Consider the following 8,855-nt stretch of genomic DNA (forward strand, 5'->3'; position numbering starts at 1 on the left):
GGCCGGCCCCACCCCCAATCAGTCCCCCCACTCTGATCAGAGGCAGGGCCAGCCAGCCAACCACCCATGGCCCCTTCCCCCAGCTGGCCTGGCCCCCAATCGGCCTCCCCACTCCATCGGCCCATGGCCCCTCCCCTTGGCTGGCCCCGCCTCCATTCTGTCCCCCACTCCAATCAGTGGCAGGGCTGCGACCCCTCCCCCCAGCAGGCCCAGCCCTGATCTGCCCCGATTGGGGCTGGCCTGGTGGGACCCCACCTATGCATGAATTTGTGCACTTAACCTCTAGTATGTATATAAATATGTATATATAATATATTACATATAATATAAACTATTATATATAAAATATAAACACATTTATAAACAGAGAAAACAATCTAACAGGATACACACTCAAATTTGGAGGAGTCTAAATGGATAATGGATGGAAAGGAGTAGATAGTGCATGATTTAACTGTATCACTGCAGTTTGACTTTTTAACAGTGCAAATGTACTCAAGTTTAAAGATTGCTGAAAACATTGTTTCTTATTGCACTTGGATTGAATTTAGTTTTTTTTTCATTGATCTATAAGGTCAATGACCTGTCCTGTGCCTCCCTTTAACCTTCTCAAGAACCACTCTTTCCCTTTGCTTACTTTGCTCCAACTATCTTACCCTTTCTTTTCCTTAATCCTTAGCAAGAATCTTCTCCCAGTATGAAAGTTACCCTTTCCATTGTATTCTGACAACCTTTTCCTTGCAATACTCATTCACAGTTCTTTGAATGGCTGCTTTAAATGTTATCATTCAGGTCTCACTTCAAATATTAACCCCATCAAAAAGGTCTTCCTGACCTTTTTCTAAGTTCTTCCTATCTCTAATCAGTCTCCATCACATCAACTTCTTTCCTCCATCAAAGATCTTTTCTATTTCCTAAAATATTGTTTTTAAAATCAGCTTATTGTTGAATTTTCCCACTACAACAAATATTCCTAACATAATGGAACTTCTCTGCTTTGTTTGTTATATTCCCAATCTCTAGAATATTACCTATTACCTAGTGAGTAGAAAAGAATTGATTTAATGGATAAGTGCAGGAATGTAAAAAAATTCTATGTGCATGGTGGTCATAAAGTTTCTTTGCAGGATGATATTCAGAGTAATAAATATGCATAGTTTGTGGGGGTTTTCTTTACTTCTATTACATTTCTGTCACAGTTGCACAAAGAATTGACCTTCATAATTTTTCTAATCTGTGGAACAATGAAAATACATATATCTAGGAACTGGAAAATTATTAAGAGAATTATAGAACATAAAATAAAGGATTTATTTTATAACATTAAAATTATAACTATGAAAACCATAGCATTAATAGATATTTGTTGCATTATATTTTCTCACAGAAAATTAGAAATTATGTATATTCACCCAAGTCCAAAATTATTATGTAAAGTCAATGTTATAAATTGGAAACAATTTCACGTAAATAACATCTGTATAAACTGAGTAATTCGGACCAACCATATGTCCCCAATGAAAATAGTTTTTATTTTATTTTATTTTTAAATATATTTTATTGATTTTTCACAGAGAGGAAAGGAGAGGGATAGAGAGTTAGAAACATCGATGAGAGAGAAACATCGATCAGCTGCCTCCTGCACACCCCCACTGGGGATGTGCCCGCAACCAAGGTACATGCCCTTGGCCGGAATCGAACCCGGGACCTTTCAGTCCGCAGGCCGACGCTCTATCCCCTGAGCCAAACCGGTTAGGGCAATAGTTTTTATTTTATAATGAACCAGATTCCAGAGAAGAAATTATTTGTTTTTTCCCCTCTTTTTTGATCTCTAATAAAAATGTGGGAGATTGACTCTGAAAACTGGTACTTTCTTTTGCTCAAGAGTTTCTGCTCTGGCAGATGTCAAGGTCCCCCTGGAAAAGCTCTCCAGGGCTCCTGAGTCATTGTCTTGGTTCCTGAGAAGCTGTTTCTTGAGAACTATTAATATCGTTGAGGTTAGCTGAAAAAAGCAGTGAACCAAATAAAAACAGACCAGGAGCTCTGTTGCTACAGGGCAGTTAAGGTAAAAAATTAACACAAGCATCTCAGTATCTCCCTTCATCACCAGATGAAGGAGCAGAAGGTCCTGGCTACCTGGTTAAGGCAAAAGGGATCAGAAAACAGAATGACATTGGAAGATTAAAACGAGTGCCTAGTAGGGCGTGAGGAAATGATGGGGTGACTATTAGAATCTTCTATAAAGGAAACATAAAGTCATTTTATTACACCTTTTACTTATTTGTCTCAATTCAAGGTGTGAATCAACTGTAATATTTCTTAAACCACAGATATTAACTGGTTTCAGGATTTTTTCCCCCCAGTAGCTTTAGAGTCTGCACATCTGCTCTTGTTTCTGGGAAAGACATGTCATACAGTTGAGGTTTTCTAAGGATAATTAATGCCAGTGAAAAAGGCGCCCTGTTGAGTCAAGCCCTTGGGCAAAGTACACACATCAGCATTTGGTGTTTGTAAAAGAGACCCAAAGTAAGCAAGATTATTTAACATATTTATCAAGGAGCTGAGAATGAGGAACTCCAGGGTGTGAGACAGAAAAAAGCACCTGGGAGGAGAGGGCTTGTGTGAGTTTACTTTTTTGATTCTGCATTCTCAGGAATGCTACCTGCACACCTCAAGTCTGAAGCACCTATCATTGTTGCTGAAGTGAGAAGCAGAAGCATTGCGCTCTGCTGAAGAAAACTCTGTTCCTGTAATAAAAAGGGAACAAAAAGTAATGAATTCCAAGCAAGTATGTCTTTGTGGCTTCTGGAGAAATAGACTGAAAGCTGGTGTTCCAAATAGAAACGAGGTAGTCTGAATCCTTCGTTTTATTACACCCTACTGCAAAAATAATCTAAGAATATCTGAATTTCGAACTCAGGCTTCAGTTACTAAGTCTCCAGAAGAAAGTGAAGACTCCAAAAATGGTGAGTCTATAGTTTGATGAATGTGGAAAGAAAGTCTTTGTACAAAACAAATTCTCCTGACAGAAGAGCTATTAGGCTTACACTATGGGCCAAGTAATCCTTAATGTGCAATGTCTGTGAAATTTCACAGTAAATATATTGTTTGCTGTTTTGCATTTCTAAAATTGCATAATTTATCTTTATAGTTATCCTTAAAATTCATAAAATTTTGTCAGGTTTGGTCCTTTTAAATGGAATATTCTTTTCTTTTCTTTTTACTATTCTATTAATTCTCCTTTTTTTCATTTCTTTTCTCTTGATTTTCTAGGAATTATTGTTTGTGTTGTTTGAGAATTCTTAATTCAAAGTTTATTTATTTTTATCACACATATAATAAAAGCAATGCAGTCTATTAATTTACTACAAAGTTCAGAATTGAAATTATGCCATACAGATGGCAAATGTTCTCATATTTTATAATGTTGTTTGAACTTGATTTACTCTTTACATATTAATATCTGGTTTCTAAACTATTTTATTTGCTGAAATAGAGGTATTATTTAAAATAAATCTTGAACTATATAGGGTGAGGCAAAAGTAGGCTTATAGTTATTCACATGAAAAGTAATACAATAATTAATAAATAATAACATAATAAACTCTGTGTCTGGAGTAGTCACAACTGTAAATCTACTCTTTCCTCACCCTATATACATTGAGCCAAGTTCCTATTTCAGTACCAAACAATTTTAGATTGCCTCTTTGTCTTTCATTTTATTTATTTTCAAATGAGAAAAATTTTCCTAAGCTTAGTGATTGCTAACTCCAAAATTGAATGATAATGTTTATTTCTTCTCCCATGGCAACCTCTAGGCCAGTGGTTCTCAACCTTCCTAGTGCCGCGATCCTTTAATACAGTTCCTCATGTTGTGGTGACCCCCAATTTCATTGTTACAAATTGAACATAAAGCATAGTGATTAATCACAAAAACAATATGTAATTATATATGTGTTTTCCGATGGTCTTAGGTGACCCCTGTGAAAGGGTTGTTCGACCCCCAAAGGAGTCACGACCCACAGGTTGAGAACCGCTGCTCTAGGCTTTACTACTGTCAATTCTTTTAAACTCTGACAAACACCTGAAGTAGGTGTTGAGGATCACACCCCTGAGAAGATGGGCATCTTCTATATATTTCCCAACAGAGATGGACTTTTTTGAGCAATCACCTCTTTGTTCTATCAAAATAAGTGTAAGGAATATAGTTAATAATATTATTAACTATGTATTGTGTCACGTGGGTACTAGACTTATGGGGATCACTTTGTAAATTATATAAGCATCTAACCACTATGTTATACACCTGAAACTAATATAATATTGAATGTCAAATATAATTGAAAAAAAATGATAGAATCTGCTATTTTTATTTTTGCAGACTCTCTACTACCTTAATTTTCATCAATTTTTCTTGTTTTAATTTATATATTTTGTTGTTTTTTTTGTTTTTATTTATATATGTAATTTACAATGTACCACTATAATTGTTCTTATATATCTGGTTATAAACTGTCCTCAGAGTTAATAGTGGGACTTGTAAGCATAGCATAGCTTAGCTATACATTGTTAAATCCAGCAACCTCCCAAACTTTGTAGTCTAAACTTGTTGGATGGAAAGGTTGGAGAAAATAAAAGATGTTTGAAGAAGGAAGAGAATAATTATTGCCTGGTTTGAAAATAGTTACCAGCCATGTGAGGGTGGCTCCTAACTTTTGCTTAGTCTGAGGAGACAGATGCAGAATGTGTCTGGATTTAGAACCTTTAGCTGTCACTCTTATAGCTCTCATTCCTTGGAAAAGGAGCCTAAAACATGTGCAATTAAAATTCTATATCAATGCATGCTAATTAATGTGACATAGTGGACAGTCAAGTGAAATTTAGGAAATAATCTTTTGTTCTTTTCATTCTATAATGTCATTCCATTCAAATATATTTCACAAAGAGCTCTAGGCAAATTAATTTTAAACCAGGGTAATAAAGTTAAGGTTACAGTCTTTCATTGTGAACTAGATTTAGCTTACAATTTTCTCTTTATTTTAAAGGTTCAGAATGCTTCAGATCCCAAACTAAGCATCTTATCTATGAATCCTCTGACTCATACAAGTGGAATAAATATCCCTATCTATTGGCTAATAAAACTGCTTTTTCATATAACTTCACTGCATTAATCACATGGGAATTTAATCATTGATTTGCATCAATTTCTCTCCTACTAGAACGTTAATATCTAAAGTTAGGTATTGGGTCCTATTTATCATTTTATCCTCAGGGTATAAAATGTTGTCAAGTATTTCATATAAATTAATAAATAAAGGCAGAATTAACTAAGTGGACAAGTAAATACGAAAGAATCTACACAACTGAACGTAGCCAGAAGTTTTCATCATGTCATTGACAAATAATACCAATTTTCATCCCAGTACCTTTCTTCTCCTTGGGATTCCAGGGATGGAATCCATCCACACTTGGCTATCAGTGCCCTACTTTCTAGTTTACCTAAGTGCTCTCCTGGTAAATTTATCTATTCTATTTATTATTAGAATAGATTCCAACCTGCATGAGCCCATGTACTTCTTCTTCTGTATGCTCTCTGTGGCTGACTTGATCATCTCCACTACTGCTCTGCCCAAAATCCTCAGCATTTTTTGGTTCCATGACAGGAAGATCTATTTTGAAGCTTGCCTTGTACAAGTATTTCTCATTCATTCACTATGCAGCATGGCCTCAGGGTTTATCTTGGCCATGGCCTTTGACCGGTATGTGGCAATCTGCAATCCTCTGAGACATTCTACTATCCTGACACACAGAGTCATCAAGAACTTGGGGCTGACTATTGTCTTCCGTGGGGCTTTGCTTTTCAGTCCTCAACCCTTCATGCTTCGGTGGCTTTCCTATTGCAGAACTAATATCATCCCTCACACATACTGTGAATTTATGGCTTTGATCAAGCTTGCCTGTGCAGAGACCAGGATCTACAGAATATATAGCCTAACTGCTGCCTTCCTTACTGGGGGTTTAGATTTCATATTAATTCTATGTTCCTATATTGTCATCCTTTACACTGTTTTCCATCTTCCATCCAAGACTGCTCGACTCAAGACCTTGGGCACCTGTGGATCCCATGTGTGTGTAATCTTAGTAGGCTATACTCCAGCCTTTTTTTCTTTTCTTACTCACCGATTTGGACACCATGTGGCTCCTCACATTCATATATTTGTGGCTAACATCTACCTGCTTATCCCACCTATGGTGAATCCAATGATCTATTGCATAAGAACCAAGAGGATCAGAGACTGATTTCTTCAAGTTTTGACTTCTCACAAATTATAAAACACCTATCTCTTCCTTTAACACATTTTTAAGACTTATGGGGGAGGGAGGGGAGACAGCCTCTTTATAGAAGGCTGAATCCCTACATTTCCTATTTGTAATCTGTAAAGTACAGTAGGTCCTCAGGTTATGTCAGAGATCCATTCCTACAGCACGAGGTAATGCGATGTTCCGCATAAGTCGGAATCCACCTACATAAGTACCTACGTCACTCACATGGAGCACATACACAGCAGTAATGAAGTGAAACAGTCAAAAAAATTTAAAAGAAAGATAACAATTCCGGACCTTTACTTGTGGTAAATAAATAATAAAAAACATAAAGCACGTATGTACATACATCAAAATGATGGAACTTTTTTTAAAATAAATAAATGGGAGATTGCCATGTAACCACTAAATGAAGTATGTGGAGTCCAATGTAACCCAAGGACTGTCTGTATTAGTAAGCATTGACTAGATTCTGTTCTACTAAAAATATATCTATATCTATCTATCTATCTATCTATCTATCTATCTATCTATCTATTTGCCTGATAATGCAATATCTCCACTATTATGTGATTATATTTGCTATGTTTGCTCCCAGTCTATTCTGTGTTGTCTTATTAGCTTTATTAGCAACCGTTCAGCCATTGGACTGTTCGACCGGTAGCTATGATGCACACTGACCACCATGGGGCAGACACTTTGACCAGTAGTTTACCTTGCTGCTGGGGTCCGGCCGATCCGGACTAGGTGAGACAAGTCAGACATGCCCTGGAGCCCTCCCAAAGTCCCTCCCCGACCCCGATCATGCACCAGTGGGGTCCTTCTGCCTTGCCTGTGCCCTCTCACAATCTAGGACCTCTGGGAGGAGTTGGAGAGCTGCAGGCCAGGCCAAGGGATGCAACAGGTACACGAATCCATGCACTGGGCCTCTAGTATTATATAATAGAGAAACAGTTTGTTTTGGTATTTCCTCATAATTTATCATCTAGCCACTGTTGACTGTGATATCATCCATTTTTCTTCTTTTTTTTGAAGTTGAATAACTCATATTTATATAGAAAATCATGTAGGATTAGATGTTATGAGTATATAATACAATTTAGCATTTTCTTATTACACTACTTTTGATGGTAACTCAAATAGTTTTGGCATTAGGCCATAGTTAAAAAATTCATACTATTGTGGAATAAACAAATGAAGCAGAAATGATTCATTCAGAACTTGCTTAACCACAGTATTAACTATCATTGTTTGCCTTTTGCAAAGATTTAAAGGCTGTCAGAGTGGTAGGAAAATTTTATAGGGAATGCAAGGGAAGGTTTGAGGTATGCTCTCAATGGAGGTTGTCAGCATATCAAAACTGGAAGTGGGTGAACTAGAAGTGGGCTTCTTCTGTGATTGGCTTAGGAAACTTATTTGGCTGCCTTTAGTTGGTCATGAAGACAAACACAACTAGGGAGTTGGCAGTTGTTGATCAAGTTCTGACTATTTTGGATTAATTGCTGAAGAGGTTGTGGGTAGGGCTTCTAGGCTTCCCATGTGGATCACAGTTTATTGTCATATAAGGTCTGGCCACTTTCCATTTGTTTATTCAGTCTCTGATAGAAAAATAATTATAAGAAAAAGTAGACAAGTTTAATCATAGTTTAAGATTTTAAAAAATCTCATTAAATTATGAAGCAAAATATTAATAATGATAAAGAAGATTTGAACAACATGATTAAAGGATATAGAAATCATTTTATATTTAAACAAATGAAGCAGAAATGATAAAATACAACAAAGGCTGTATTTTATCTTTTCAAACACACATAAGACATTTGCAGAAATTGACCATGTATTGTATCACAGACTCAACAAAGTTCAACAGATTGAAATCCTATAATCTCTGTTATTTTCCTACAATAGGATTAAACAAAAAATGAAAAAAACAGTGATGTGAAAGTGTTCCATTATTTCAAAATTTAAAGATTACATTTTTGAATTTCCAATTAATCAAAGGGAATTAAAAACACAATAAGATGAAATAATCATCCTGTGAGATGTAGTTCAAGTTGAGGTTAGATAGAAAACATAGATTTAAATATATGTGACAGAGAAGAATATTGGCTATAAATAACTGAGCTAAACATACATTTGGAGAAAATGTATAAACTTATAACCAAAGAGGAAAAGAAAATAAATGATGATGAAAAAAGAAAACACAAAACACATGCGGACACTTAAGATAATCAAATCTACACTAATAAAAGAGAAACATGGTAATTGGCGTACGACCACTACCCTTTTCATTGGCTAATCAGTGAGTATATGCAAATTAACTGTCAGCCAAGATGGCGGCCGGCAGCCAGGCACTGAAGCGAGCAGGGAGGCTTGCTTGCTGCGAACTCCCGCCTCACTTGCCAGCCTCTCATCTGCAACTCTAAGCAACTATATACTATGTTGCAAATAAGAAGCTAAACAAAACCCCAGAAAAGGGCTTCCATTCAGCCGGGCTCGGACCGCAACATTGTATCTATGTTTTCAGCAGC

This window comes from Myotis brandtii, unplaced genomic scaffold (genome assembly GCF_000412655.1).
Source record: "Myotis brandtii unplaced genomic scaffold, ASM41265v1 scaffold1704, whole genome shotgun sequence".
Classification (NCBI taxonomy): Eukaryota; Metazoa; Chordata; class Mammalia; order Chiroptera; family Vespertilionidae; genus Myotis; species Myotis brandtii.